The following is a 25,984-nucleotide window of genomic DNA, read 5'->3' as shown; positions in this document are numbered from 1 at the left end:
AGTAGCAGCAGTCTGGAGAAGAAGCCCCGGGAAACCTCTTTCAGGGCTGTATTCTGTATTCCTCCCTTCATGCTTGTATATATTCAAGCATACCATGGTTTCTAGTTTAAAATACTGTATAGATTATTAGCAATTAATTTGGGTTTGGTGTAGGGAGTCCTTCGGATGTCTTTTAGTTGCCTGCATACTGGCTTTGTGTTCAGCAGCAGCTGTAAAAATACTACTGGCTTCCTGGGTGAAGTTCAGAATAAAATAAAAACAATGTTTGCAATACTTCAGTCATATAGTAAATGGCATTTGGGGGTAAATAGAGGAGACGGCTGCAAGCTTTAATGGAAAAAGGATTTTTAAAAGGATTGTGTCAAACATAGTACAATAACTCTAAAATAAGAAAGAGGGTTAAAGATGCAAAAGTGGAAGAATGTGCTCTTACCTGTTGCGAAATGTTTCTTCATGTATGCATTATAGCTCCTTTTTGTAATGGTCAGTATTACCCTTATTGTGTACTGTTTACATGTCTGACTTCTTGTTTGGATTTTACTTGGTGATTTGGTATTAATTTTTAATGTGAAAGCACTTAGCATTAGGAGTTTGACATTTTGTCTGACCTTAATCACCAAGAGGATCATGAGAGGTTTATTCAGTGGGAAGAGAACTGTTACAGCTCTGACAGAAATGATGGGAAATAAGTAAACAGCCTTTTAAATCTTCACCAGAAATCAATAGAGTTTAAAGATGATGGACGTTGGTGTTTTTTGCTGCTTAAGGACTTCAACCTTTTACGGGAAAATATCTTCTCCGGGTGTCAGCATTTTTTCCCCTAGCACAATGAATCACCGCTGCAAATAGAACACTCTGCATAGAGCACTTCATCATGATTACAAAGATGAGGTTATCTCTGTCTCTCCGTGATAATGCCCATGTTGGGTATGTTAACACGTGGAGGTGTGGTGCTGGTCCATAACACTGCTAATTAATGGATGGTGTGGGTCAGCCAAATAATTTTATGTGTATTTGATAACAGTTAAACTGATGAACTTGTCTTTATTCCGTCATTGGGACGGCTGCTGTTTATAACTTTTTCAGGTTTAGCTGTTTTCCCCGTGTCAACAGAAATAGCTTTATTTAAGTGAAAGTTCTCCGCTGCTTTTAATAACCGAGAATAAAAGCTACTCTAAAGTCATTGCCTCAGCAGTCGTTTAGAAACGATGCAGGTTTGGAGCGGTTGCACAACAAATTGTATAGTTTTGCTTTTCATGAATGATTTATTAGACGCTAGGATGATACAGTATTTAGCAATCTGTCCACAAACAGCACTATTCAGACCCAAGTATTCATACATTTGCATCATCATCAATCATTTGGTGTGCTGTTTGGGTTTTTATTATACAGTATTGGATTCCATTTTAAAACAGCTAAGTACACAGTAAATTATATTCAAATATAGTAAAGTTGCTGTTAAATAGTAATTGAGAACTTGACTTTCAAGCTTTCAGTTAATTTGTTTGCATCCTTATGCAGCCATTTACTCTGAATAAAGCGAAGGGGATTTAATTTTGATTTGTGGACAACCTTTTATATTGAAAATAACTGTAGCGACTGGAGTTTTATGCTAATATCCAAGCATGCCACATATACTCTTAGACAAAACCGTCCCTTAAGACCTCCTGATATGAAGTGATCTTTGATTTAAGGTTGCAGTACTTTGGCTACAACTGTGTTCAATGATTATTAAACTGGAGTTATTACATGCAAGCTGGTGGAATATTTTTGGTAGTTTATCTCAATTGATTAGCCATATTGAGTACAGAGCGGCGAGAAACATTTAAAGCAGTTCCTCCTTGCCTCTGGTGAAGCAGCCGCTCTGCTTGCGCTGCCTTTAGCTGTGTGCTTGGCCGCGTGTTGGCCGCGGCGGAGCTGCGATACAGCCGGATCGGCTCAACGCCTGGTTTCTGCAGGGGCTGGGAAACCTGACCTCCGTCAGCAGGTTGCCGAAGCGGGGGCTCGTTCTTAGGCGCAGCTGCAGCCCTCCTGAAATCTGCGGGATGATTTACCCGCCGGCAGAGCGTGGGCGTGCAGCGAGCGTTTATGTTGTCTCGATAGCCAGCGACCGCGCTGCCGAGTACCCACGTTTGAGAACAGTGCGTGGAAGACGGAAACTCTTCCTTCTCAGACAGCTCTTTAGACATTTTCCTGTACATGGTCCAGTATGTGGTGGTTGATGGCAGTAGGTAGTCTTGCTTTCATTTCACATCAAGCTAATCTCTAAACTAACAGAAATAGTAGTGACATTACAGCACTGGAACCTTGTTTTCAGATGACTTTGATATCTTTCAAAATACTCATTTTTAATAACTAATAATACACAGAAAAGAAGCCTAGAAAAGGGAAATACGCGTATAATATGCCAGCTCTTTAGGTCATATTAAGTAGTTTAGCCGATTGTGTTCTAAATTTGTTTACTTCGTAGTAGATTTTTATACATTCAGGGAATTCTTGCTCTGTCACGACAGGCTGAAGTTTTACCTTTAGCTCTTTTTCATTATTTTAAGAAAGGTATTGGATACTTGACTTGTTCAGGGCCAGAACTTTGGGCTGCTCTGGCGTTTCTCCCTGATCAGCAAGCGCTTCTTTTAATGTTTGTCAGCCTTTCAGCATCATATACTTTTTAGCATTTTAGTATCTGCAACGTATTCATGTTGAATATGAATGTACTAGCCTTTTTTTGATGATTTCATGGAGTTTTCCTAAAGATTAATAAGCTCTCTGTGGGTTGATTAACCATTGAATGCCTCAGTAGCAAGCTGCAAACATTATATTTCTTGATTTATTTAATTTTTTCCTTTTTATATCCATTTATGAAGATTGTGTTACCTTAAAAAAATTCACCTCCTTTGGCCTGGAGGCTGAGAATTTTTATTTGGTTTGTCTTTATAGTAGTGGCATGGTGAGATGATGACAAAAGATTGTGTTATAGTGGTGGCTTAATTGTTCGCCACCCGAGGTGTAGCAGTCTGTTATCTGAGAATGTCTGTCCCGTTGCAAATGTGAAGTGAAAAAAATATGTGAACGTTACCCACCTTTGCGTGGACTGTCAGAGATTCTGTCACAGCTGCAGCTACATCCGTTCGAGAGAGATTCATTCAGAACAGAACGGCTGTGCGGACAGGCCGTAAATCTGAAATGGAAACCTTGTCGTGCTGCTTTGGTGAGCCCTGGCAATGAGTGCTGAGCTCGGACGTGATTGATCGCCATAAATATGTATGGGAGAGGGGAAGGGACAGGGCTAAAAATGCTGGGGCGGTAAAAGAGCTTTTTAAACTAAGGATGCTGTTGGCACAGGGACAAATGGATATGGCTATCAATAACCTTTGGCTAGGAATTTAAAAAGGGTTTCTACTCATCTAGAGATCGAGAAGAGCCTCCCAGAGGGGGAATTAGGGAGGGAAAATTATTAACAGATTTTAAAATGGAAGTTTGAGCAATTTATAAAAGGATTAAGTGACGTGGTTGCCTGTATTGGTAGGAAACTGTACTGGCCATCCACAAAGTCCCTTCTATATATTTTAGGTCTCTTTATATACTTTAACTGTTCTTTAACACGATTGAATCATATAGAAGTTAATTTTAGATTTCCCTTTTAAAATCGTATGTTAATGCTTGTGAATCTACGCATATAGAGTATAACTAATGAGATTTTTGTCTCCTTTTTCTATCTGAAAATGAAAATAATGTCAAACTTGGAGACTTTCAGGTTGGAGAGAAGGTAGGACTTTTTCAGAAGGTAGTGGTGTTTCTGTAGGTGGCACATCCTCATTGAGTTAGCTGCAGAAATGCAACTGGCTGATATTTTTTCACTTTCTATTTTACTTTCTGAGCTACTGTCAGTGATTGCCTTCTGCACAAGGAGTACGATACAGTGGGTCAAAAGAGGATTTTATTAATCAGTGCTCTGTAATATAAGTCAAGTTAAGTTTGGAAACACTATTGCTGTTCTCCAGTGCACCCCAGCAGGTGACTGTGATGCCAAGGATCTTCCCGAGATCGCTGTGGTGCCTTATCTGCAGCTTGCGAGGAAAGGCAGACCAAAAAAAGCACACTGTGCATCTGCAGTAAATCTCCGCGTGCTTCTTTCCGTGAGGAATGGAAGTGGACGTGTGGCTAGAAGTGCGAGATGTGGTACAGTTACTGGAGTGCTGAGCGGGGTGTTTGGTCTGCTGGCTTTTCTGCTCTGTCATCTCGGATTTTTGAGTTGAGCTGTAAGCCCCTTTCTTCTGCGCTAGAAACTGTTTTGTGTGTGGGATGTGTACGAGGGTCTTACTTTTGCTGGTCTTCTGGATGAAATTATTTAACAGTTCCTAACGTCATGCTTCTTACATCGTTGCTTGCCTTGTAAGTGGTTTGCTGTGGAAATTTTGAGATGTCTTTAAAATGCAAATATGTTGTGTATGCGTATCGTTAAAAGACACCAAGACTGCTTCGATGCGGGATGAAATTCGGTGTTGCGGAGGATGGCGACTGAAGAAGTAGCAGAGTGGTGATCCTTCCTCACGTGAAGTTTGTTGGCTATTAATCGGTAGCACATTTTGGATTGACACACGATTATTGATCCATGGATTTAATAGAATCCTAAAGTGAAGCAAAAAGTACTTGAAAGGACAGAGCAATATATTTTTCTGAATGAAAGAGTGACAGGGTTGTAAACTACGACGTTGACAGTTAAACTGGCAGAGAGAATGTTAATGCTGGTTGCAGGGATGTTGGAGGTCCCGCTCGTTTGTCAGGGAGCTGCTGTAATAGATGCAGTACATCTTCATTAAGTAGGCGTACAGCGAGCAGCTTCATGTTTCCGGATGAGCTGTGGCCGGGCCATCATTAACCTTTTGAACCTGGATTTGTAACAGAATGTAAAATCAGCTTAGGTTATCAATTACAGTCACGCTCAATTGATAGTTGCCCAAAGAGGGTTTCTTATGAAGAGAAAGACATTATAATTTGCTCATTTCCTCAGAAAGTAACAACAGTACTTACGATTCATTAAATAATAAATATAAGTGATATCTAATTCATAGCTTTAATATCACCTTATTGTGGTGCATTATACACAGAAGGTCACGGGCAGCACTGCGTCTGGCGTTAACAGGGCTCACCAATTTGTTATAAACCTGAATTAGGAAATGTTTAATAAAAAGAAATCCGCATTTTTTGAAATGAGATAATTTTGTTAATGTTTTGAGATTTTAGTATGAACATTTTGATGCATGTTGGAAATGCTTAACCCTTCAGTCTGGGGAAAACTAATTTCACATACTTTAAGGACTTCAGAGTCCATACATTTGTTGTAACTTTTAAACAAAATAATTAATTAAAAACAATATTTGAGATTATTATCCTTCAAGTCTATTAACTGTCCTCAGAGAAACTGAATTTATATATTTATTTCTGTTAGCGCTCAATGATAATGCTTTATAGTTACTTACTTTGTTATTTACAAAGCAAAGGATATTCTAGTCAGATTTAATTTTTTTATTGTTGTACAGTACTGTATGAATATGCAGAGTATTTTTAAATAAACTTTTTACATTTGTTTTCCCTGTAATATACTTCATTCATCACAAAAATGAATGGGGCCATCAGTCAAGGACTGACTGCTTTTTCTTAGGTTGATTGCTGCTGTCACCAGTGCTTTACAGATCTGGAAGGATTTCCCTTTAAGAGTAGTTTTTCATTATTTCTCTATGAATATAGACAGTAATTTATCTGTCCACCCCTGCAATATCTTATGATAGAGAAAAAAATCCTATTACATGTCCATAATATATAGAAGATTTTTAGCATGCGCTTCAATAATTCTTGTTCGCTCTTTTCTCTTGTTAGTGCTGAAAATTCGATTTTAAAACCCACTTAAACAAATACACACAGAATTACTAGAATATGTCATCTTTGAAAGGCAATAAATGTTATTTTCTTGAGAAGACTTGTAACATCCTTTCGGTCTTTCACATGTTATTGTCTTTACTAATAATACCCATATTCCACTCAGGAGCAATCTTTTTTTAAACTTCCCGTAATCTTTCTCCTTACTTCATATTCTGTAAGTATGGATTTGTTAACTGGTGTAAACATATTTGGGTCATATTTTTAATGAAGTTTGTCCATCAGCAACCAAGTATGGGGCCTTTAGGAGACCGTTTGTCCTCGCCAGAAAGGAGCATCATGAAGTTGTGGGGTTTTTTAGCAGCCCACAATTTAAACACAGTCTTATTTAAAAAATACTATGAACCCTGTGTAGGAGTAGTCCATCCATGGTACGTGTGTTCAAAATGTTATATCTCTTTCTGTATCCTTACTTGTTAGATTTGGGGGGGGGGGAAATGTGTTTAATTCTCTTTAAAGAAATTGCTGATTCCTATGTAGAACACAGGAAAAACACCTGAACTATAAATTCAAGTAAGACAAGTTTTTACTGAAAAAAAAAAGAAAATTATTTAATTCTGTTTTCAGTCAGTACTTAACAATGTACATTTTCGTACTCTGACTCTGCAAAAGTTTACTGCCCACTCTGAGTGTTATTTTTATTATTACTGTCATTTAGAAGCAGCGTATTGCAGTTTGCATAAGGTACTGCAGGATTTCCTGAGCAAACGGAGGGATGTGTTGGGAGTGAGATGACAGTGGTGAATTGGGGGCAGGGGGGGAATGTGTGCTTTGTTTTATTTTTTTTAAAGCAAACGCATTAAGCCTGTGACCACATGATATATCCTGTGCAGCTGTTCTTTTTGAAGTCTGTTGAGGGAAATCAGTATTTGTTAGTTTAGATTTTATATGTCCGGCAGAATTTTTAAGGGCTGTGTGCAGGCATTCACAGAAGCTTGACGTTACCAATTACCAGTGCACGAAATGGTTCAATTCTGAACCTTTGAAACCAATTCAGAAATATTTTATTACCGATTGAATTTCTTCCTCTCTTAGTCCTTTCTCTGTCCTCTCCTTCTGTCTTTTTCTGGTGAATGAATGACTTCATAATATATTTACTGAAAGATATTATGAAAAGTTGCTTAAAAATAGTATGAAGTGCAGTGTTAAAGTAATTATCCCTCTCAAACACGTTTGCACATAGGTGATATCTGCATTATACAGACAAAAACCTTCCGGTTTCTTTTTTAGCTTGTGCAGACACAAGCTCAAAATCTCAGATATAACAGAATTCCTTAATATGCTTTTTCCCCCCCACATCTTAATTAGGAAAGGGGAAGAGTTTTCCCCACAAGTATACATGTATAAAATACACACTAGGCTTCCATATCTGAACAATATTTTCTGTATCATGTTTCTGCTACAGTATTTAAGATGCGTGAATGGAAAAGCCCGTTGGCGTAATTTTTGGAAGAAATGAGCATTATTAATGTCATGGAAATCAGCAGAAATTTAACACACCTGAAAATCAGATTTCTTAATAATAGAATCTCTTCTCTTGCATTTGGGAACCTAAAAATTCTTTAATTCTCAGATTTATCATTTCAGGCTCTTAAAGTTCATTTCTTCCCTCAATCTGAGGGTGATTTATGGTTGCTCTGTTATAGATCAAATAGTTTCATCTTTCAAACTTGCTGCATTTTCTCTAGCATTTCTATCACTTACGACTTTGATTCTCAAAATAAAGGTGAGGGAAGATGAATGTGTCTGTAGATAAGAACTCTCAATTGGACCCACCCACAGGTGTCTGAAACTTTGCAGTTTTCAAAGTTTAATGAATGCTTATTGTGCTCAGCATAGCAAGTCTGAAAGGTCAAATGAAAACCAGAAGTATTATCCCACTCCCTTTTCGTGGATTTTCATCACTGTGCCACTACTGGTAAAAAAAGAAAAAAAAGAAAAAGAAAAAAGAAAAATTAAAAAAAAAAGAAAATCCTTGTGTCCAAAAATTTGTGACTGATACTGTGGTTTTGTGTTGTGTAAATCTGAAGCAAACTTTTGTCAAAAGTGGCATTATCTGATTAAAGGGAAAGAAAAAAAAAACCCTAAATCTTAAAACTTGGGAGGTTTTATCCACGGTTCACATGGGGGTTCCTGTGCTGGGAACTGTACAAACCCCCCTGAGCACTGGTCACTCATGCTTCGTGCGTCACAAAATGTGCCTGGGAGGTGCTTTGTGCAGATGGACACACGGTCACTTACAAGAACTCTGCACTAGATTTTTTATTTGTTCCTTCACAATGGACTTTTCAATCCTAAATCATAATTTTGAAGGTATTTGAAGTGTATTTACTAGTGTGGTTAAAAAAATTGTGTTCCATTTTAGAAAATAGCTGTAGAAACAACACAAGAGACAGTTTTGTGTTTGTAAGTTGTCCCCTTCTGGTAGTACAGCTGATCTCAGTGTGCATTTAGGGGAACACAAACTTGGTATGACCTAAACAAAACTTAGCGGAGTCATAAGTAATACTTGAGTGTTCAGTTGGTTCCAGAGGTCAGATAAAACCCCGTCACGAGAAGATTTTGACTGAATATGCAAATTCCCCTGTTCACCAGCTCTGCTTTTTAGTGTTTGGTACGTGCATGTCTTCAAAAGCTCTAGAGAAGGACTTAAAAATTCTTTCACTCGATTCTGCTGCTATCAAAGGTCTCCAACGCGAGGTGCAAGGTGACCATAAGTTCTCTTATTGTTGCCTTCTGTTTGCGTATCCCGTGACTTGTGTCTGCGGTTAAAGGTGGGGTTTAGTGCCGTGCCCAGCATGCTTCCCACACCGAGCAGTCGGCCTCCCAGCTAGGAAAGTCACCTCTCGTAATCTGCAGTTTGAGCTATAAATGCGTTACTTCTGCCTGTCTCTCTGCGTAAAAAAAAAAAAAAAGATCCTAAAGCATATTTTGATCTGCATATGCTCCGATATCAATAGCCCAAGGTACTGTGTATCATCTTTTTTATTTTCTGGTGAATGTTAGGCCCATTTTAAGATGTTCTTTAGTTGCCCCCTAGCCTGGGTTATGGCTTCAGCGGATGTGTGCATTACCCAGCATTAAATGTAGGAGTATCTGGGGGAGGCATAAACACATACCTTTACATTTCCTGATTTCATCTTTTCATTGTATTTCCAGTGATGTAGTGGAGGAAAAAGCATATTTTGTAAGAAAATGAGTGTGCTATTTCCTATATTCACATAGCTGGCACACATGGGGAATGCAGCAGGCAGAGCTGACACACCTGCATGCTTGGGTGTGCAATTCTAGCGTGGTTGTTTCCTAATTTGTGTGTTCCTTTGAAGGTTCCAAGATACAAGTATGTGCAAATAACGATCTCAGTGTGAAGTCAGTCAGTGGCTCTGTAAGTAGGAGAAAATATCCTTTCCTTCACTGTGGTGTGGTGGCTTTAGTTTGTTCTAAGCAAAAGGTAAGAATTTGCAGTGAATTTGAGTCTGTTATTGTGAAACTGAGTCTAAAGGCTCAGGTAGATACTGGATGCTTCAGCACATAGACTTCTGTGTAGGAGTGCTCTGTCTGTTCAGAAGGGTGCTGAAAGCAGCTATGTGGTAGTGCTGCATGAGGGTGCCTGCTTCTTTCCTGCCTGTACTGAATTGTGCTGAGAAACGTGTATAAGAAAGCTGTGATAATGAGCAGTACAGTAGAGAGAGGTGATTTATGATACCTGTTCCTGACAGCTATAGTGCTGAGATTCCCAGGGTATCTGATCACTGCATTAGCATGCTGACAGCTCAGCATTTAGGACATTATGGTAATTTATCCTGCATATGCTGTCACCTGCACTGTCAGAGTTTCTTTTTAATGATGGTATAACTATTTTGTTTGTTTGTACTGCATTCTTTTCATTTGGCTAATGTCTTCTCATTAGATTGCACCTAGTAAATGAGAGTAATTAAGTGTTTCCTATAGCTCAGATGCAATGATTAAGTTGCAGAGTTGGTGCTGATTATGTTTTGTCATTTATCTCTATTAATCTGAGAATAATCCAGATGATAAACACATGTAATTTTTTAGCTGATGTTCAATAGATGAAATTTATAGCTTCTCAATGGAGTGAAACAGTAAGTGTGTATTTATATATGAATAGTAAGTTATTATACTTGTATTTCTGTTAAATAAACATAGAATTATCTGTGCAACTAAGGAAAAAACAGAACATCTACTGAAGATAGAGGTTCGCACCTTTTTAAAATGTATTTTTATATGGGAAACTACTCTTCATAGTTCACAGTTAAGTGACTTCATTCTGCATTCTCAAGTATCCACAGAGAATCATGTGGCAATATTTTTGAGGATTTTTCCTACAGTTGTGTCTGTATTTATTACTATTAATTCTAGAATACAAAACTCATCTCGAGTAGCAAAATGTAGATTTCGTATAAATACTTCCAAATTCAAGTACTCAGTTTAAAAAATAAAAATTTATAGTAATGCATCAAGTTAAGCATCCCACAACAACTTGTAAATCTTTATGTAACTTCAATGCTGCAGATAGAACCAGGAAAAAAGCTCAAGAGTTTTTTCTTCACCATACAAAGTTGCACTAATAAAATGTTGACTAATGATAATGCTGATAATGATAAATGTTGACTAGGATAATGCTAACACTAAATTTCAGGAGCACCCTGAGTTGTTTGATCATGTTCCTTTCTTTCCTGCTTCTGTAAACTTCCTAGCACATTACACTGTTTTTTTCTAAATACATGACTTAAGGCTGTAGACAGCATAGCCCCATAATTGTTTGGGTTTTATACGTCAAAATTCTGACTGGATTCAAAAGTAGAAAATTTTTTGTGTTACCAGTTAATAAGCTGCTTTAAAATGTAGAACTTGCCTTTATAATAGCTGCTGAAGGAAGGACTCTAGACAGTTTGAGTTTTGTGTTAAATATAGCGATATAGAAATAAATGAGCTGAACGCTTTTTTAACATATATGTACGGCACTATATTACTACCTAATACAGCAATGTTGTCTGTCTTGTATCCGTGTGCGTATGGTATCTGAAACTCCGTTGTGTTTTGACCAGTGTCACTGAATAACCTGGCGTGGCAGCCGGTAGCTCCTTGTCGCATGCTGCCTTCCGTTTGGGACTTCAAGGCAGGATTACCAAGCATCCAGTTGCACTGCGGTTCGGAACCGTTCCTCGCATTCGGACAGCTGTTTCGGAAGGCTGTTTTGTTGTTTTTCACTGAAATAATTACTGACCTTGTCTGGGGCAATACCTCCCCGGCTAGTGTTGTACGGTGTTCCATTTTGGTTCCTGAAGCTCAGGAACCAAAATCCCCCGAACTGTGGTCAGGCTGCTTCACTCTCCTGGGCGCACCCCTGGGCACTGCCTGGCCGTGCCGGCACAGCTCCCACCTGACCGCTCCGGCTGTTGCGGAGCTACATCCGAAAGGGCTGGTTTCTGGCCAGAGTGATTCTCCATTCTGTAGAGGCTGCTCAGTAAAACCACTTGGATTTGTCGTTTGTCCCTGTTCTGAGGTGCGGCCACCCTCCCCAGTGGAAGAGGAGGAGAGGGTGCGTTAGGAGCTGTAGGAGTGGGCACAAGAGGGAACTGGACATAGAAAGTTGTGGTGAGATAGAGCATGGTTGCAAAGACAGCTGAAAATGTGCAGGGGCAGGAGAGCTAAGGGATCTGATGTCAACAGTCCAGCTTTAGTCCACAAATTTAAGGGCTTTTTTCAGTCTGTGCACACTTGTTAGACTTGCTCAGATTGTTCCAATGTGTCTTCTAGATGAGTACACAATTATTTGAGGATTCGATTTTCATTTTTTAATACGTAAAATTACGTTATTCATACAACTCAGTAGACTGCTAGTTTGAAATATATGTTTATCAGATCAAATTGCTGTTCATTAACACTTATTTTCATCCTATGAACATAAATTTTAAGGCATCAGTATTCTTTCTGGGAAAGCAAATACTCTGTTCTGTTTATGTGGGTCAGTTCTAGAGTAGCTGCTTAAAATCCCATGTACTGAATTCTGTTATCTTTTCTCTTGGGTGGATCAGGAAAACAGTTGAAGCAGCCAGTGATGGCTGCTGGGCTTTCATTTCTTTGTGACTGGTAAATGAAACACATGCAGCCTCACCAAACTACATGACTAATGACAACCTCCAGTGGCTCCTGCAATCAAAGATTAATTTGCTTTATCAAGTTTAAAGAATAGTAGGCGATAAATCATGTCAAAAAGAAATAATCAGTGGCAGGCTGATGTTCTTTTCCACAGTGGAGGACAGGTGCAATAGAGGATTCATCTGCTATAAACTGTTAATTTTGTTCTCACGCTGTTGTGTTAATTTTTATTTAGTTGATTTTTAAGTCGAGCAGGATGCATTGTCAACTATTTTTGTCTAAAATGTATAGTACTGGAGTTTAGCCCTAAAATTAAACACTTGTTTAGAGTCCTATCACTTGGCATCAAAATATTTTCAACTTAATTCCTTTTAATAATTGATAGCTATATTTCTTTCCCATCAGTTTTGCTGTCTCGGAGCATAGTTTAATGTGGACAGGAATAAAAACATCTTGTGAGTATCTACTGCACACATATAATATATTTCTTTTCCTTCCTGTTGATTCCCGTTTAGCTAGGTCTCCTCTCCTGTGGGAGCAGTATAACGTCAATCCTAGCAGTTACTCTACTGCTGCAGTTGCTTTGGGTGTTGGTCTCGTAGGTGGAAAACCGATGATGCTGGGCAATTAAGGCCTGACCCACCCAGGGACTTGGCACCATCTACTTATGGCACCTCACAGCTCTGGAAGTGATCATCGTGTTGCAGGATGGAGTTCTAGAAGGTTCTCATTAAATGGAGTGATTTGGAGACAGCATCTCGGTCACATTTGTAGTTACTGAATATAATCATTCCAATTAAACCTGCATTTAAAAAAAAATGCTGAGATAAAGTCACCATTAAGTGTGTAAGGCTGTCTGTAGTGTGTCATTATGGCATGTCACTGACTGACCTGCATTTCGTGGTAAATTATGTTGTACAGAAAGCAGGGCTTGCAACTGTTTATTTTTTATGGAAAATACAGCTGGCCTCTGCTGACTTTACCCTCTAGCTACACAATTGGTTGTTGACCGTTTTCAGTCTATTTCAGTTAAACTGTGGCCCAATAACATATTTGGCAAAAACATTTTTTTTTTTCTATGTTTAAAAGCATTTTTGTAGTGGAATAATGCCGATTCCGTAAACGTCCGCAATGCATAGAAGCGATGTGATAGCTTTATAACAATACGTGAGCCCTCTAGTGGCGTTCGCCGCGTTGGAAGCTCAGACAGCTGATTGTGTCCGAGAGCGTTCGGCCGCGCGCAGGCTGGGCAGGAGGTCCAGCAGCAGAACAGGATTACCTCCTGTGGCGAGGCGTCGAAGGCGAAGACCAGCCCGCTGGCCCCGGGGCAGGGACGGCAGGAAGGCAGGCTGCTGCTGCGGCGCTCGGGGCGATGGAGAGAGTCGCAGTCAGTCTTTTAATGCTGATGGAGTTGCATTTTGCAAGGGGAAAAATCGTAAAACTTCTAACCAGCTCCAGTCGTTGGGTCTTGCGTACACAGTAAATGGGCTTATTAGGACCCATCGGTCCCAATTTGATCGTATTTAGATCGAAAGATGCAGCACTTAACCTTGCAGATATTAAAAGCTATGTTGAGTAAAGATTAAAAGATTTAAAGGGAAAAACCCTTCACCTCGTGAAGTAAAAGAAAAAATTTTGCACAAAGGTTGAGCTTGACAAAAGTAGATTTTAAGTAAGCCATTAGCAATTTAATGTAGCTTTGGGGTGTAGACAGGCTACAGGGCAGCACTGGTAAACGTGGTTTTACTGGAGTGTGAGAGTTAACTACCTACCTTCCTTCCCCTACACTGAGTTTGTATGCCATGAGTCTGTTGGTTGTAAAGACTGAATAGAAGGAGGGAGAGTAGCACGACGGGTAACGTGTCGTGTTGTGTTCATAGGTCTGTCTTTTCACCGTACCGTTTGACGATCTGTACCTGCGTTCAGGCTTGGGCACTGGCACTCGGGAGGCTGCCTGATGCCGATGCCCGAGTCCTGCTAACAGCGCCGGGAGAAGTAAAGCAGGGGCATACGGGAGAGTCCTGAGAGTATGGCTATGTAAAAACTGGCCTTCCTCACCTTTTATTTTATTTCATTTTATTCTTAGTAACGCAGACTTCTGAAGTGATACAGCATTTCAGCATACAGTGCCATTCCGGTGATGCTAGAAAGCTGAAAATGCAGGTTAATCCTCCAGTAAAAGCTTGCTACTTGTGAATCTACATTTGAAAGCGGTGGAAAAAAACCCACTTTTTATTAATTTGTGTGTATCTTCAGTTACTAAAAATCCACGTGGACTTTTTTTCTTGCTCTCTTTAGTTTTCAGTGTAAAGGTAGATTAAAATAATTCTCAGAGCAAAAACTTAAAATAGAATTAAATTTGAATCACCATTAGTGATTTAAATTTAAAATTCATAATGCTTAAAACAGAACTACCTTAAAAGTAAATATTACAAGAAAATACAAGTGCTAATCGCTACATCGGGCTGCGTCTCACCAGTGCTGAGCAGAGGGGAAGGATCACCTCCCTCGACCTGCTGCGGATGATGCTCTGCCTGGTGCAGCCCAGCACGCTCTTTGTCGTCTTGCTGTGAGGGCACAGCGCTGGCTCGTGCGTGGTATGGTTAATTTAAAAGACATTCAGAGGTGGAAATGCCTATAAAGCCATCTAAATTACGTTGTGATGCTGATGGGAAGGAGAAGAGACTACTTACAAATGTTTCTTACAAAGCAGAGTCTTCTCTTAGCTGAAATCACACATACTATTAGGCATCAGCTATAATAGTATGGAGTATGGCATGCTACTATTCATTGCCACCACTTTATATTCCATAACTTGTAATCTTTTCTTACTCTGGGATTTAGGGTGCAATGCAAACTTGAATTGGAGTTCATCAGGCTGAAATTGAGATAATTATAGTTATGCCTGTTTTACTGTGATGTTACTCATACGTATGTCAAGTCTTGGCTCATTTTTAGTATAACGGTGGCTTTGGGAATAAATTTGGGGAGCGAGATGAGAAGAGTATGTGTTTGTTTATTTTGGGCCGGAAAAGAAAAATATCCCATGCTCTGTTTTAATCTATAGTTCTATAACTAGAACAGCAGAATTAAGACATTTCATAAATTTCTTTCAGCAGTCTTTAGGAATATAACCCATCATAGCAGCACTTTCACTCTGGAAAAAAAATCTCTAGCTCTCTTCAACTTGAGAACAGATGAGTGAAGATAGGTAATAAATAATAGTATGGAAACTCTTCTTGTTTGAACATATTTTGCCAAAAGCACTGAATATGAAGTTGGATGAGAGAAAGGAGAAACGTTTTCTGAGTATTACTGACATACTTTATGATGACTTAGTGGAACACCTTACGGCCAACTGTCTCCTTTATTCATGGATGTTCTACAGCTGTCAGCGCTCCGCTGCTTTCATGTAACAAAGTCAAGCGCTAATTCATTGTTAATTGTTGAACGGTTCCTTTTTATAGAATCTAGTGTTGCCACAGGAGCCACCTGGCTTCCTTAGCTTGTGTATAATGTGTTCAAACAATGGGAGACTGACAGCGTTAATACCTAAAGCAGTGTAGCTTGGGTTTGTATGTGGAGTGCCTGAACTAGGAAGGGTCTGGGTTTTTTTTTTCCCCTTATGCAAACATTTATTTCAGTTAAAAATGCAAATAAATGTTTTTCTCCAGAGTGTCTAGTTCAGGTTTGTGTTAGACTTGGTCAATATCTTGTGTACCAGCATGTGATTTTCATACTTGATTGCATTAGTAGAAGGCAGAACAACCAGTTCATCTTCATGCACCTGACCAGTGAAAGAGCAATGATGCAGCTGTCTCAGCCCAGCAGCGCAAGGGCTGGGTCAGTGGTGACTGTTATCTTGTGTGTAAGCATTTTCCATATCCTGAAATCAAATCTGCAGAGCATACAGCATTTGGGCTGTACTTTGTATTTCATTAGGTACGCACATCCTCCCAAAATTATTTTTATTGGACTATTCAGAGCCCTTTCTGATGTTTGCTTTTGTTTGTTTGTTTGTAGAGTAATCCAAAACTGTTAGTAATGTTGTTCTGGCATAGATCTGTTTCACATACAAGACTGTGTTTTTAAAGTGCTCTTCTCAGACTTAAATGCACTTCTGTTAAGCATCAATAGATATGCGAACAGTTGTTTGCCTCCTGCCACTTGCCATTCTTCTGAAGCAAGGAGGAAGAAAACCTGCCAGTATTTCAGTGATCTGTTCCACATAGGTTTCATCTGTATCTCCTTTGTTGGGCGAGTTGCTAGTTGGCATCAATTTGGATCAAGAGCTGCAGTTAGGAAGGCCATGAGGAAGGTTCCATATTATTTCTCCAGAGCATTCTCACTACTGACGAGTTGTTTCTTGAGGCATGTAGCTCTATTAAGAAAGAAGTCTTCTGGGAACAAAAGTTTTCTTTCTGAAGCAGGGTTTTTATATCAATTTAAGTATTAAATGATTTGTATGGATATTGTCTACACAATAATGTGGCTTACTGCAAGATACGTAGAAACTTTTGTATGTAAGTTGATTTAAAATCATACTATTTTAGATTTTGTAAGAGTGCGCGCAGGAATGGATGATTTAAGTAGCGTTAATGTAACAGAGCATCTTTGAATGAGCTCTGAACAGTACAAGTACAGTCTAGTTTACGCATGTTCTTTAATAACCGATTGTATCCTAGTCTGCTGAATAGCAATAACATTCAGAATATTACTTAGATTTTTATGTAATCATGTAAATATATGTGTCATTGGAGCTAAAAATTTTGTGTTGCAATACCCTTTGAGATAAGCATGAGTCAGCACCTGGTAGTACGCCTTACCAGATCGCTTGGCTTCCGAAGGGCTGCAGATTCTTTGACTGCGAGAGTAGTCGTGTCTGACAGGGTGCTGTTATCTAGCATGTTTGCAGAGATTTGATTATCTTGTTTGCTTAAGAGGTCAGCAAAACAAACTGAAATACCGGTCTGTATATTACGAAAGGCCATTGCTGTCAGTCATGCTGTATGAGATGGCGTGGCGTGACGGCCTGCGTGCGGGAGGAGGGTGATGTGGCCGTGCGGGCCCCTGGACGCGCGTGTGCGGCACTGGCTGCGCGGGTGCTGCTGGCGAGGGTCGGCTGGCGTTGCTCCCGCACTCTGTGACGTGAACCACGCTGTTCCTGCCCATGTTCGCTCTGCTGGGACTAATTCAAATGCTGGATGAGACGGCCTTTTTTTCTGTATTTCTGTATTTCTCCCTCTCAGCCGGCATGATAGCCAGTGTTTCTCCAGCCAGAGCCAAGACAGTTCAGGCTGTCTGTTCTTCTGTGCACGACTTCAGGGTGTCACCCTTTTCTTCAGAAGACTTTAACATCAGAAGCTGAAGTCTGAGACTTCTTCTGTTACTGAGAATAATTATTGATCAAGATTCTTGACCCGTTTTGATTGATCAGTTTCATTATTTTTTATTAGTTTTGGAAGCTTTTCAATAAATACTCCTGTAACCATAAATCTGATCCCTGCTGGTGGTCCAGAATTGGATCTATTTCTGCGTTATCTGTTCAGTATATTTGTGTTTGGAATTCCTGAACTTACAGTATGCTCTGTCAAATTTTGACTACATTATAGTTGCTTAATTTCAACAAAAACGTGATATTGATAACTTTATCTTCAAAATACACCTCTCAAGTAGTTTCTGTGTTCATAGGTCAGACCATGTCGCACCTTTCTCCTAAGTTCTTGCTTTTTTTTCAGTGTCCTGTGTTTTAGCTTAAATTCTTGGGTGAAATTAGGAGTTGTTGAATTTTCAGTGTCTGACTATCACCATTTATTTTTGTATTTAAATATATCTGTAACTGCTGTTGAACCAAACTGTTGTTTGTAAGAGTCCTGTGAAATTCTCTCCACTCTTTGCAGTGCTTTCTACGTATCCCGTTAGGCAAAGGACGCTCTCCTGGTAGAAGACACACCAGGCTCCATTCACTCTTTATTCTCTACCATCTTAAAATTGCACCTGTATTTCATCCCCACAAGTAAACATACTAACCTAAATTAGGAAACCATGGGGTTTGCATGGCTTGTTGTCCTGGCTGCTTGGTTTGTTAAAACTCCTTTTTGTCTGCTTTAGACAATGAGTGTCTTTGTCTTGATTTTTTTGTAAGTGCTGATGACGTGCAAAATACAAGAAAACACATATTAGCAAAGCAAACCTTTGGTTACCATAGGGAAAGGTGGCCCTAGGATTCAGGGAGTAGAAAAGTGTCTGAAAACTATTACCCGTCTCATTTTGCATCAAGCAATGCTCAGTCAGACTGAAAGATCTGCCCCACAGCATCTCCATTCCGGGTGATTGATAGTCATGGTGGTGGTGTGCTTGGTGGTGAATTCAGAATCACGCAGCGTCTCTGCGAGCACGTCATGGGTTGTTATTTTAAAATTGGATAGCAGTATTTTAAATGTTTTTATTTATTAGTAGGGAGTTAAGGTTTCTTTTCATGCTCAATTAAAGAACTGCCATTTTGGGACTACAGCAACGAGGAAAAGTTGTGTGAGCAAAGCAAAACCAAAGCCACACAGATGCTATAAAAATAACAGTGAGTGGAGGAAATTAATATTAGAACTACACATCTCAAATTTAGATGCATGATAGTACAGAGACAATGAAAAAGAATGTAATGCTTAGTTTAATGATTTATGAGGCAATCAAATTGTAAGGAACAAATGTATGAAAATAGTTTAGCACATCAGCCTAAAAATAATGCAGTACAAAAGTGAGAGACAATGCCCCTCTGCATTCTGTGGTGACTAGCTGTGATTGCTGGGCCAGCCATGGAGAGAAAATATTTTAAGAGCAGTTCAATGAGTTTAATAGATATGTATAGATTTAAAACATTTCTTGGAGAGATACATGATGAAATAAGACTGCAAGGTTTTTTTGTTCTAACCAAAAAATGCTTTCCCAAAGCTCTGACATTTAATTAAAAAGACAAAACCTGGCTTTCGTAGTATCTGATGGATAATTACTGTTTTGTATTACAGTAATATGTTGCAATTATTATTGAAAACCTTATGTAATTTCTAGATTCGGGAGTAAATTGTTGTCATCATACGATAAGAGAAATTGGTGATCACTTTTTTCCTGAAGGTAGCTTAAAGGGCATATTTTAAAATGTGTTTTATTTTAAAAATACTTTGCACCTGAACTGCTGAGGCAAATTTTTTTTACATTTTATGTTTAATTATGTAAATCTGTAGAAAAGCCTCAAAAAGTTACCCTTTGTTTAATCTCACATGTAGCCCCTGTTTCATGCTTGGCTGTTAAATAAAGGGTCAGATTTTATTTAAGTGGTTAAGTAGAACATAAATACAGACATTTCACACGATGTACCATGTAAATGTAAGCCTTTGTAGTTACAAGTTTTTGTAGCTGGAGAATTGTTTTAAAAGGCATGTAATTTATTAGCTATCAGTAGCTGCTTTATTGCCTTGCCGCGCTGCAGTAATAAATAAAAGAAAGTGAGCTGATTTTACAAATGGCACACAAGGTGCACATTTTGTGAAAAAAGTCTTTTTTTAAAGAATTGGCATTAAATCCTTTTTTTGTGATGACAAAGAGGCTAAGAGTGCAAACTGTATTTTCTGTTTATCGAAAACAGAGTCTCTTTTTCTCGAGGGCATTTTTTCCTATGATCATCAAGGGATTTCAAAAGCAATAAAGTGTGGAATCATTGTTCGACTTGAACAGTATTAAAACTTAGGTTTTAATTTCAGTGAAGTAATAAGATTTGAACCTGTCTCACATTACAGCACTGTAAGGCATTTAGCAATTGTATTTTAAAGGAGGTTTTTAAAATGCAGCTCACTTGTAAGCTAACTGTCTGTCTAGTAATTAATAGTTTCTCTTCAGCAGAGGCTGTTGTGAATCGTACTAAGAAATCTCAGTTTTGTTAATAACAAATTATGATAATTGTAAGGGTGTTAATTCCTAATTAGTTTAAACCTACAATCTTTTTTGCCCCTTTCTGAGATTGATTTTCAAATGAAGATGAAAACGTAGAGACTGAGGGTTTCGACAACATTTTCGCCTTAGAATTAAAAAGGAATTATCCATGCTTATCCATAAATTTCAAGAAACTTTATTCCGTGGTCAAGGGTGTACGCCAGCTGCCTGCTAAGAACTAGTGACGTATTTAATCCATAACCATGCTTTGTATCACTAATGCAATTCCTTTTTCAAAATTGTATGTTGAAGATCATGCTGCAGAGCGCTTCTCTTTTCTGTACTGACACGGTGAACTCCAGGATACTGGAGCTTACCATGTGCACGTTTTTGCACAGATATTCTTGGGGTTAAAAATGTAAATATTTCTTTGGGTTGGTTGGCTGATGAGAGAATAGCAGTCGCTGTACCTTGTAGCTGGAAATGAGCGTGTATGAATTTGAAGGAGGGAACGTTTGTACACAGGTGCGTGTCCAAAGCAGCCATCAGTGTTTAACATCGGCGTGGTGAGCTATGACCTTCCGTGATGATTTTGAGCAGTAACTGCCTCCATTAGCCATAAGGTCTGTTTCTTTATTTTAGTAGATTGCCTAGACTGTAAATATTAGAGGATCTAAAATAAATCAACATATTATCCTAAGGATACAAAACGTAAGAGCTATTTGTGGTTAGGAACCTTTGACAGATAGTTTGGATGAGGCAGATGATTGCCCGCCTCTCGTATCTGGCTTCCATTGCTGTGCCTGCAGGCAGTTTAGTGTTATAGTTGTATATTGATGTCAGGGTTACTACTGAGTGGCTAGCAATGACAGATGTCTATAATTACAGGCAATGCTTCCAGTATTTCAGAAGAGCCAGCCTATGTTGAACAATTATCTTATTTCTGGCTTGCCAAAGAGGGTTGTTCAAATTGCTAGTATTGGCTGTGGTGGCTGTAACACGTCTCCTTATGCCGTGGGATAAATGTGCAAAAGCACGCTCATGTACAAGCCCAGTGCAAAACCTGCTTAAAATATGCGAGATCACTAAATTTTGTGTGCTTAAGGCTTGATCCTGAGAGATGCGGAACACCTGCAGCTACGTTAGTACAATGAAATAGTTTTTGATACAGCAATTTTAGAACTATAGTAAGTAGCTATGATTTTTATTACTTCTTTTTAAGTGCCAAACTACTCTTGATGCTTTAGCATTGAGGTTTATTGCATATAAGCATGCTGAGTGGGCCGCTTGTTTAAATACAGTTAAGCAACTGAATAAAATTGAGCTGGACACTTTTGATAGTTACAGGGGCAAGTAAGAGTGTCAATTACTGCTACTAAAGTACCTATAATACTTTATCTTTTGGACTTTTCCAACTGGCACAAATCTGCTCTTGTAATCTGTACAATATTGGTTCATTTCAGTCATCAGAGGATGTAAAAGTAGCGGTTTGGCTTCTTGTTAAGCAAGTACCTGACTGCATATGTGGCTTGAATCTCTGCAGTGCAGTGTGTAGCTCTGATGGAAAGAGCAGCCCAAAACTGTGCTTCGAAAACTAAAAATCTTCAGGATGATGTTCAAAAAGTAATAGCTGTTAATAGTATTTCTCAGTTTTCACTATAATATTTGTACTTGAAGCCCTGGAGGGGAACAAAAGAGGCAGTGGAATTAAAAAATCTCTAACGGTGCTTTACAAAAATGAAAGTCTAAACAAGACTTTTAAAGCTAAGCACCTTTTTAACAATTGGCAAACTGAAGATGTAGCAGATAAACCAATTTCTTTTTCTTTTTTTCCCAGAGAATGCCTCTCATGCTGCACCAGTAATAACAGCAGTTAGTTCATAGTAGGTCTTCCATAGTAAGTTCACCAGAATTATAAATCTTTCCTTCAAGATTTTCAGAAAACAGGAATTCAGAAATGAAGAAATAAAGAAGTAAATAAAAGCTGAGAGAAAGTCATTGAAACAGAGATCCGTTTCCATTTAAGAAAAGGTTTATTGCTGGCATCATATGGGCACTCTGTGGAGCAGGAGGCAGGGAGTTAATCCCTCCGGCACCCCGGATTGCTGTGAATTCTCTTGCTCCGTTGAGCTGACTGGGAAGGGACCGGGGAAGAGGAAGGGACCTGGAAAACAGCCTTCGCTGAAACTGTTAATGCCTCTTCTTCCCTTAACTTGTGATGACAGAGTGTTTCAATGGACTATGAAGGAAATAACTTCCGTTACAATGATTCCGAGCCACACAGCAGATTTACCCTTTCCCCTACAAAATTACACTTGGTTGTAATAACAATCTGTGGTAATAACAGTACCCTGTTTTTTAGATGTTATTTTATAGTAGGTCTCTTTCAATTGAGGGTAACTTTGTCCAGTATTTTAATTAAGCTAGGTTTATAGGTAAGACAGTAGAGAGCATATAATTTATATAATTGGTGTAGTTCCTGTGGTTGCTTACAAACGCATGTAGCAGCGAATTGGAGAGTAATCTACTTTTTATGTAGCACAAAGTCCAACTTGAACTTCAGAGATCCTGTCTAAAACTAACTGAGGCAATTTCTTATGGCCTGGTTGGGCATTTTTTCATTTTGGGAGCTAACTATAAAACAACAGGTTAGCCCATTGGTGTAGACTCTGGGTTAAGGGTGTTTTGAGATCTCACCTTTTTAAGACAGCTGGTCAGGAATGGAGGGCTTATGAGTGACCAAGGTTTTCCTCTGTTACTGAGAGGATAGAAAAGCCAAGGCTTTTTAAGCCCTTCATTTGGTCAGGAGGTAAAGGTGAATGATCTGGCACCCTGATATACTGATTAGGGGATGCACTTCAGATTTTCAGAAGTTGTCTGTGGAATTTGGTAGCTTGGATTTCTGCTGCGTTTTGTAATGGAGCTTTTAAGTGCTGAAAATTCAAAATATCTGATTTTGATTTAAAAAGCAGTGGAAATTATGAAAAGTGCTATGGCACTCAACACCAAGAAAGAAACTCATTATTAGAGTGGCGTTTTCGTGGGCAACGCACAGGGGTGTTAGCCAGAGGTGCGCTGGCAGCTTGAGGAATTTGCCTGTCGTGAATTTGCCTGTCGTGAATTCCCGGCGGGCGGTCGGGCAGGAGATGCTCTCCTCCAGCCCAGCTCCTCCGCGCTGGCTCGCAGCAGCTGTCCCCACTCAGCTGCTCTCAGGTTGGGGTGAACGTGGTTAAGGTCTGGTTGTGCCCTCAGTGCTCGTGACAAAATACTTTAATGTTGCAGTGATAATTCTCTGCAGCAAGGCCTGGAGAGCTTCAAGGAAGTTATAATATCTCAGGCATTTATGCTGTGCCTACGGGTAATAACTTTACTGTAATTTTCTGAAGATTCATTATCCAAAATCTTAATTCATTATAATAGCCCTTATGAAACATATAGAAACCAAAATTTTCTTGTGCTTTCTTATTTGCACAGTGTGAGAGATTCATTGCTCTGTTTTAATTTGTTTCATGGGGTGCGTTTGAGTACATTCCATACAGTGCTGTTATTGAATTTCTGTGACTGTCATTATATAGCCATACAACCTTTAGGAACTCATATTCTGAGCTTCCCAGTTCTGTAATCTGCTTCACATTTAAGAATTGACATAATTAGCTTCTTCAGAGTTATAATGATAGTACCAAAAAGAGAAGACCTCAAAAGACAAAGCAAAGTTAAACATACCTAAGGCCAAAGAGTAGAGAAGTCAGGGAAGTAAAGTTTTAGTGTGATTACTGTGCTATTTCTCTGTTTTCTTGGACTGTATTTACATACAACTGGTTTACTTTCTAAAACATCGCTTTCACAATTTGATTTTCTCGTCCTTTTGAAACACAGCAGGTGCCGTTCAGGTAGTTGGGAAGTACACAGTTATGTAATTTGAACCACTGGTAAATCTGCTAGGTCATAAAAAAAATTCCCTGGCACCAGAGCTTGTGAACCTGCTGGCTTTCTTTAATGTCCCGATTCCACCAAGGTGGTTTTGGTGGTACAAACAGGACAAAAAGAAGGATCTCTGGATCCCTTATCTTGACACTTGCTTTAGTATGTTTGGAATTGTTATTGAGTGTAACTGAAGGTGTTTTGCTGGTCTCTTCTTCACTGCCATGACTGTTGCTGTCACCTTTGACCACGGCAATGCCACGTGGGTGTTGGGTGCGGTGGTGGTATCAGCCCCAGCTTGCTTTGAGGACCTGGAGTTGTCCTGGTGCCTGTGAAGCTCATCGAACATTGTACCCTGTTGTTACTAAGAAAAAAAACCTTTGCTTACATTCAGAACTGTTGTAAGAGTGAGATGGTGGTGATGGGACATGTTACTGTGGAGAAGCTTGCGTTTTTGGCGCTGTCATGGCGTGATCGCGTCGTGCTGTGTGATGATGCAGGCTTTGTTTCAGAAGGTACAAATCCTGCAGCCGTAAGGATTTGGGAATGGTTGTGTAAAGGGGGGGATGACAACAGCGGGGGGGTCCCGGGGCCGTGGGCTGCTGTGACAGAACCAAGTGGAAATGAGGTCACTGCCACGCGTGACCCACACCCTGCCACGACTGTGCTCAGTGGCGGGTTTTCCTCTGCCTTTGGAATACGTAACACGGTCCCTGCTGTTGAAGCGTGTTTGGTTATTGTACGTCCAAAATGCTTTAGCATTAATTTTTCATAGTGCTTAAAAGTCTACGGGCACTTCATTGTGGTGGTTGGGGGTTCTTTGCTTTCCTGTTTTTACATGTTAGGAGCACATGCTGGTTTTGAAGATGATTCTAAAGAAGGTGTTTAAAATATCACATTTATTTTAGCTTACAATTTGTCACATTACGGAATGGGTGGTAGTTTTTATTGCAAGCACTGTATTCACGCTGACTTGGAATGACCCTGTCACATGTGAAAACAAATCAGATTGTTGCTGTTAATGAGCTTTTCAATTTACTATTCAGTGGATCAGATAAGTGGATTTAAGAGGTAATGATCCTGCTTAGCACTCAAGCCTGGCTGTCAGATCCTGGTAGTTGTGGGAAATCCCCAGGGACAAAAGCGTTGACACAGTTCTTGATGGGATAATGGGAATCAAAGCTAATGGATGATAAAAGGAGTAGTAAGAGTTACAAGGATAATTGTGGATTAAAGCACTGCTCTTTGTCAGCGCTGACTGCCGTTTTGGCGGTGTGTTGGTTAAACTGGGGAGGGCCCAGTTTGACAACAGGGCCGGGGGGGGGGGGGGGGGGGGGGGGTGTCCAGCCCTGCTACTGCAGCATCTCAGCAGTGCCCTGTTTACAGAGACTTTTTTAAACAATCAGAATATATTATTTTTATACTCAAATATATTATTGTAGCTATATTTAATTACTGTAAATTATGACTTCCCATTTAAAGTGTGAGCATAGTATTTTGCAGCGTTTGAAGGACTGTGCTGCATATTACAATATTTCACATTTTGATTGTCCCTTCACTACTGATTTCGTCACAGTAAGTTACACTGATACAATTCTAAAAGGTTTACACGCTAACTTCCACACTGGCTTGGCTTACAAGCTGATTTACGCCATTACCGACGGGTCAGTCGGCTCGCAACTGAGGTTACCCGTGATGGGGGTGCGAGCTCTGCTGAGGGCTACCAGCCTCCACAGGCCCCCATTTCAAACGGGAGCCTTCGGGACACGTCTGTCGCGGTCTCCGTTGCTGGCGGCCTCACCGCTGCCTGCCGCCCGCCTCTGCCCCAGGCCCCCCAGGCCCCAGGCCGGCCCGAGGGCCGCCGGTTTCGGCGGGACGCGGGCTGTCAGCGCGCGCGGCTGGCGGCTAGGTGGCGCCAGGCTCTCGCGCTGGGTGGCGGCCGCCGCCCGCCCCGGGCCGCGCCTCGGGGCTGGGCCGCGCCTCGGGGCTGGGCCGGGCCTCGGGGCTGGGCCAGGCCGGGCCTGCCTGCCCACGGGAGGGTAGCGGGGAGCGCTCGATTTGGTGTCCCTGAAACCAAAGG

At 40.0% G+C, this 25,984-nt stretch overlaps 1 protein-coding gene across 3 annotated transcripts in view; it reads left to right on the top strand.

The window, feature by feature from the left end:
- The window catches only part of RANBP17 (RAN binding protein 17), a 161,164-nt gene that overhangs the window by 55,219 nt on the left and 79,961 nt on the right, over positions 1-25,984 (top strand). The gene's annotated exons all lie outside the window — the stretch shown is intronic.

The sequence above is a fragment of the Opisthocomus hoazin genome, chromosome 23, assembly GCF_030867145.1.
Source record: "Opisthocomus hoazin isolate bOpiHoa1 chromosome 23, bOpiHoa1.hap1, whole genome shotgun sequence".
Classification (NCBI taxonomy): domain Eukaryota; kingdom Metazoa; phylum Chordata; class Aves; order Opisthocomiformes; family Opisthocomidae; genus Opisthocomus; species Opisthocomus hoazin.
Note: the sequence above shows the minus strand (reverse complement) of the source record. Positions and strands in the feature narration are given on the sequence as shown.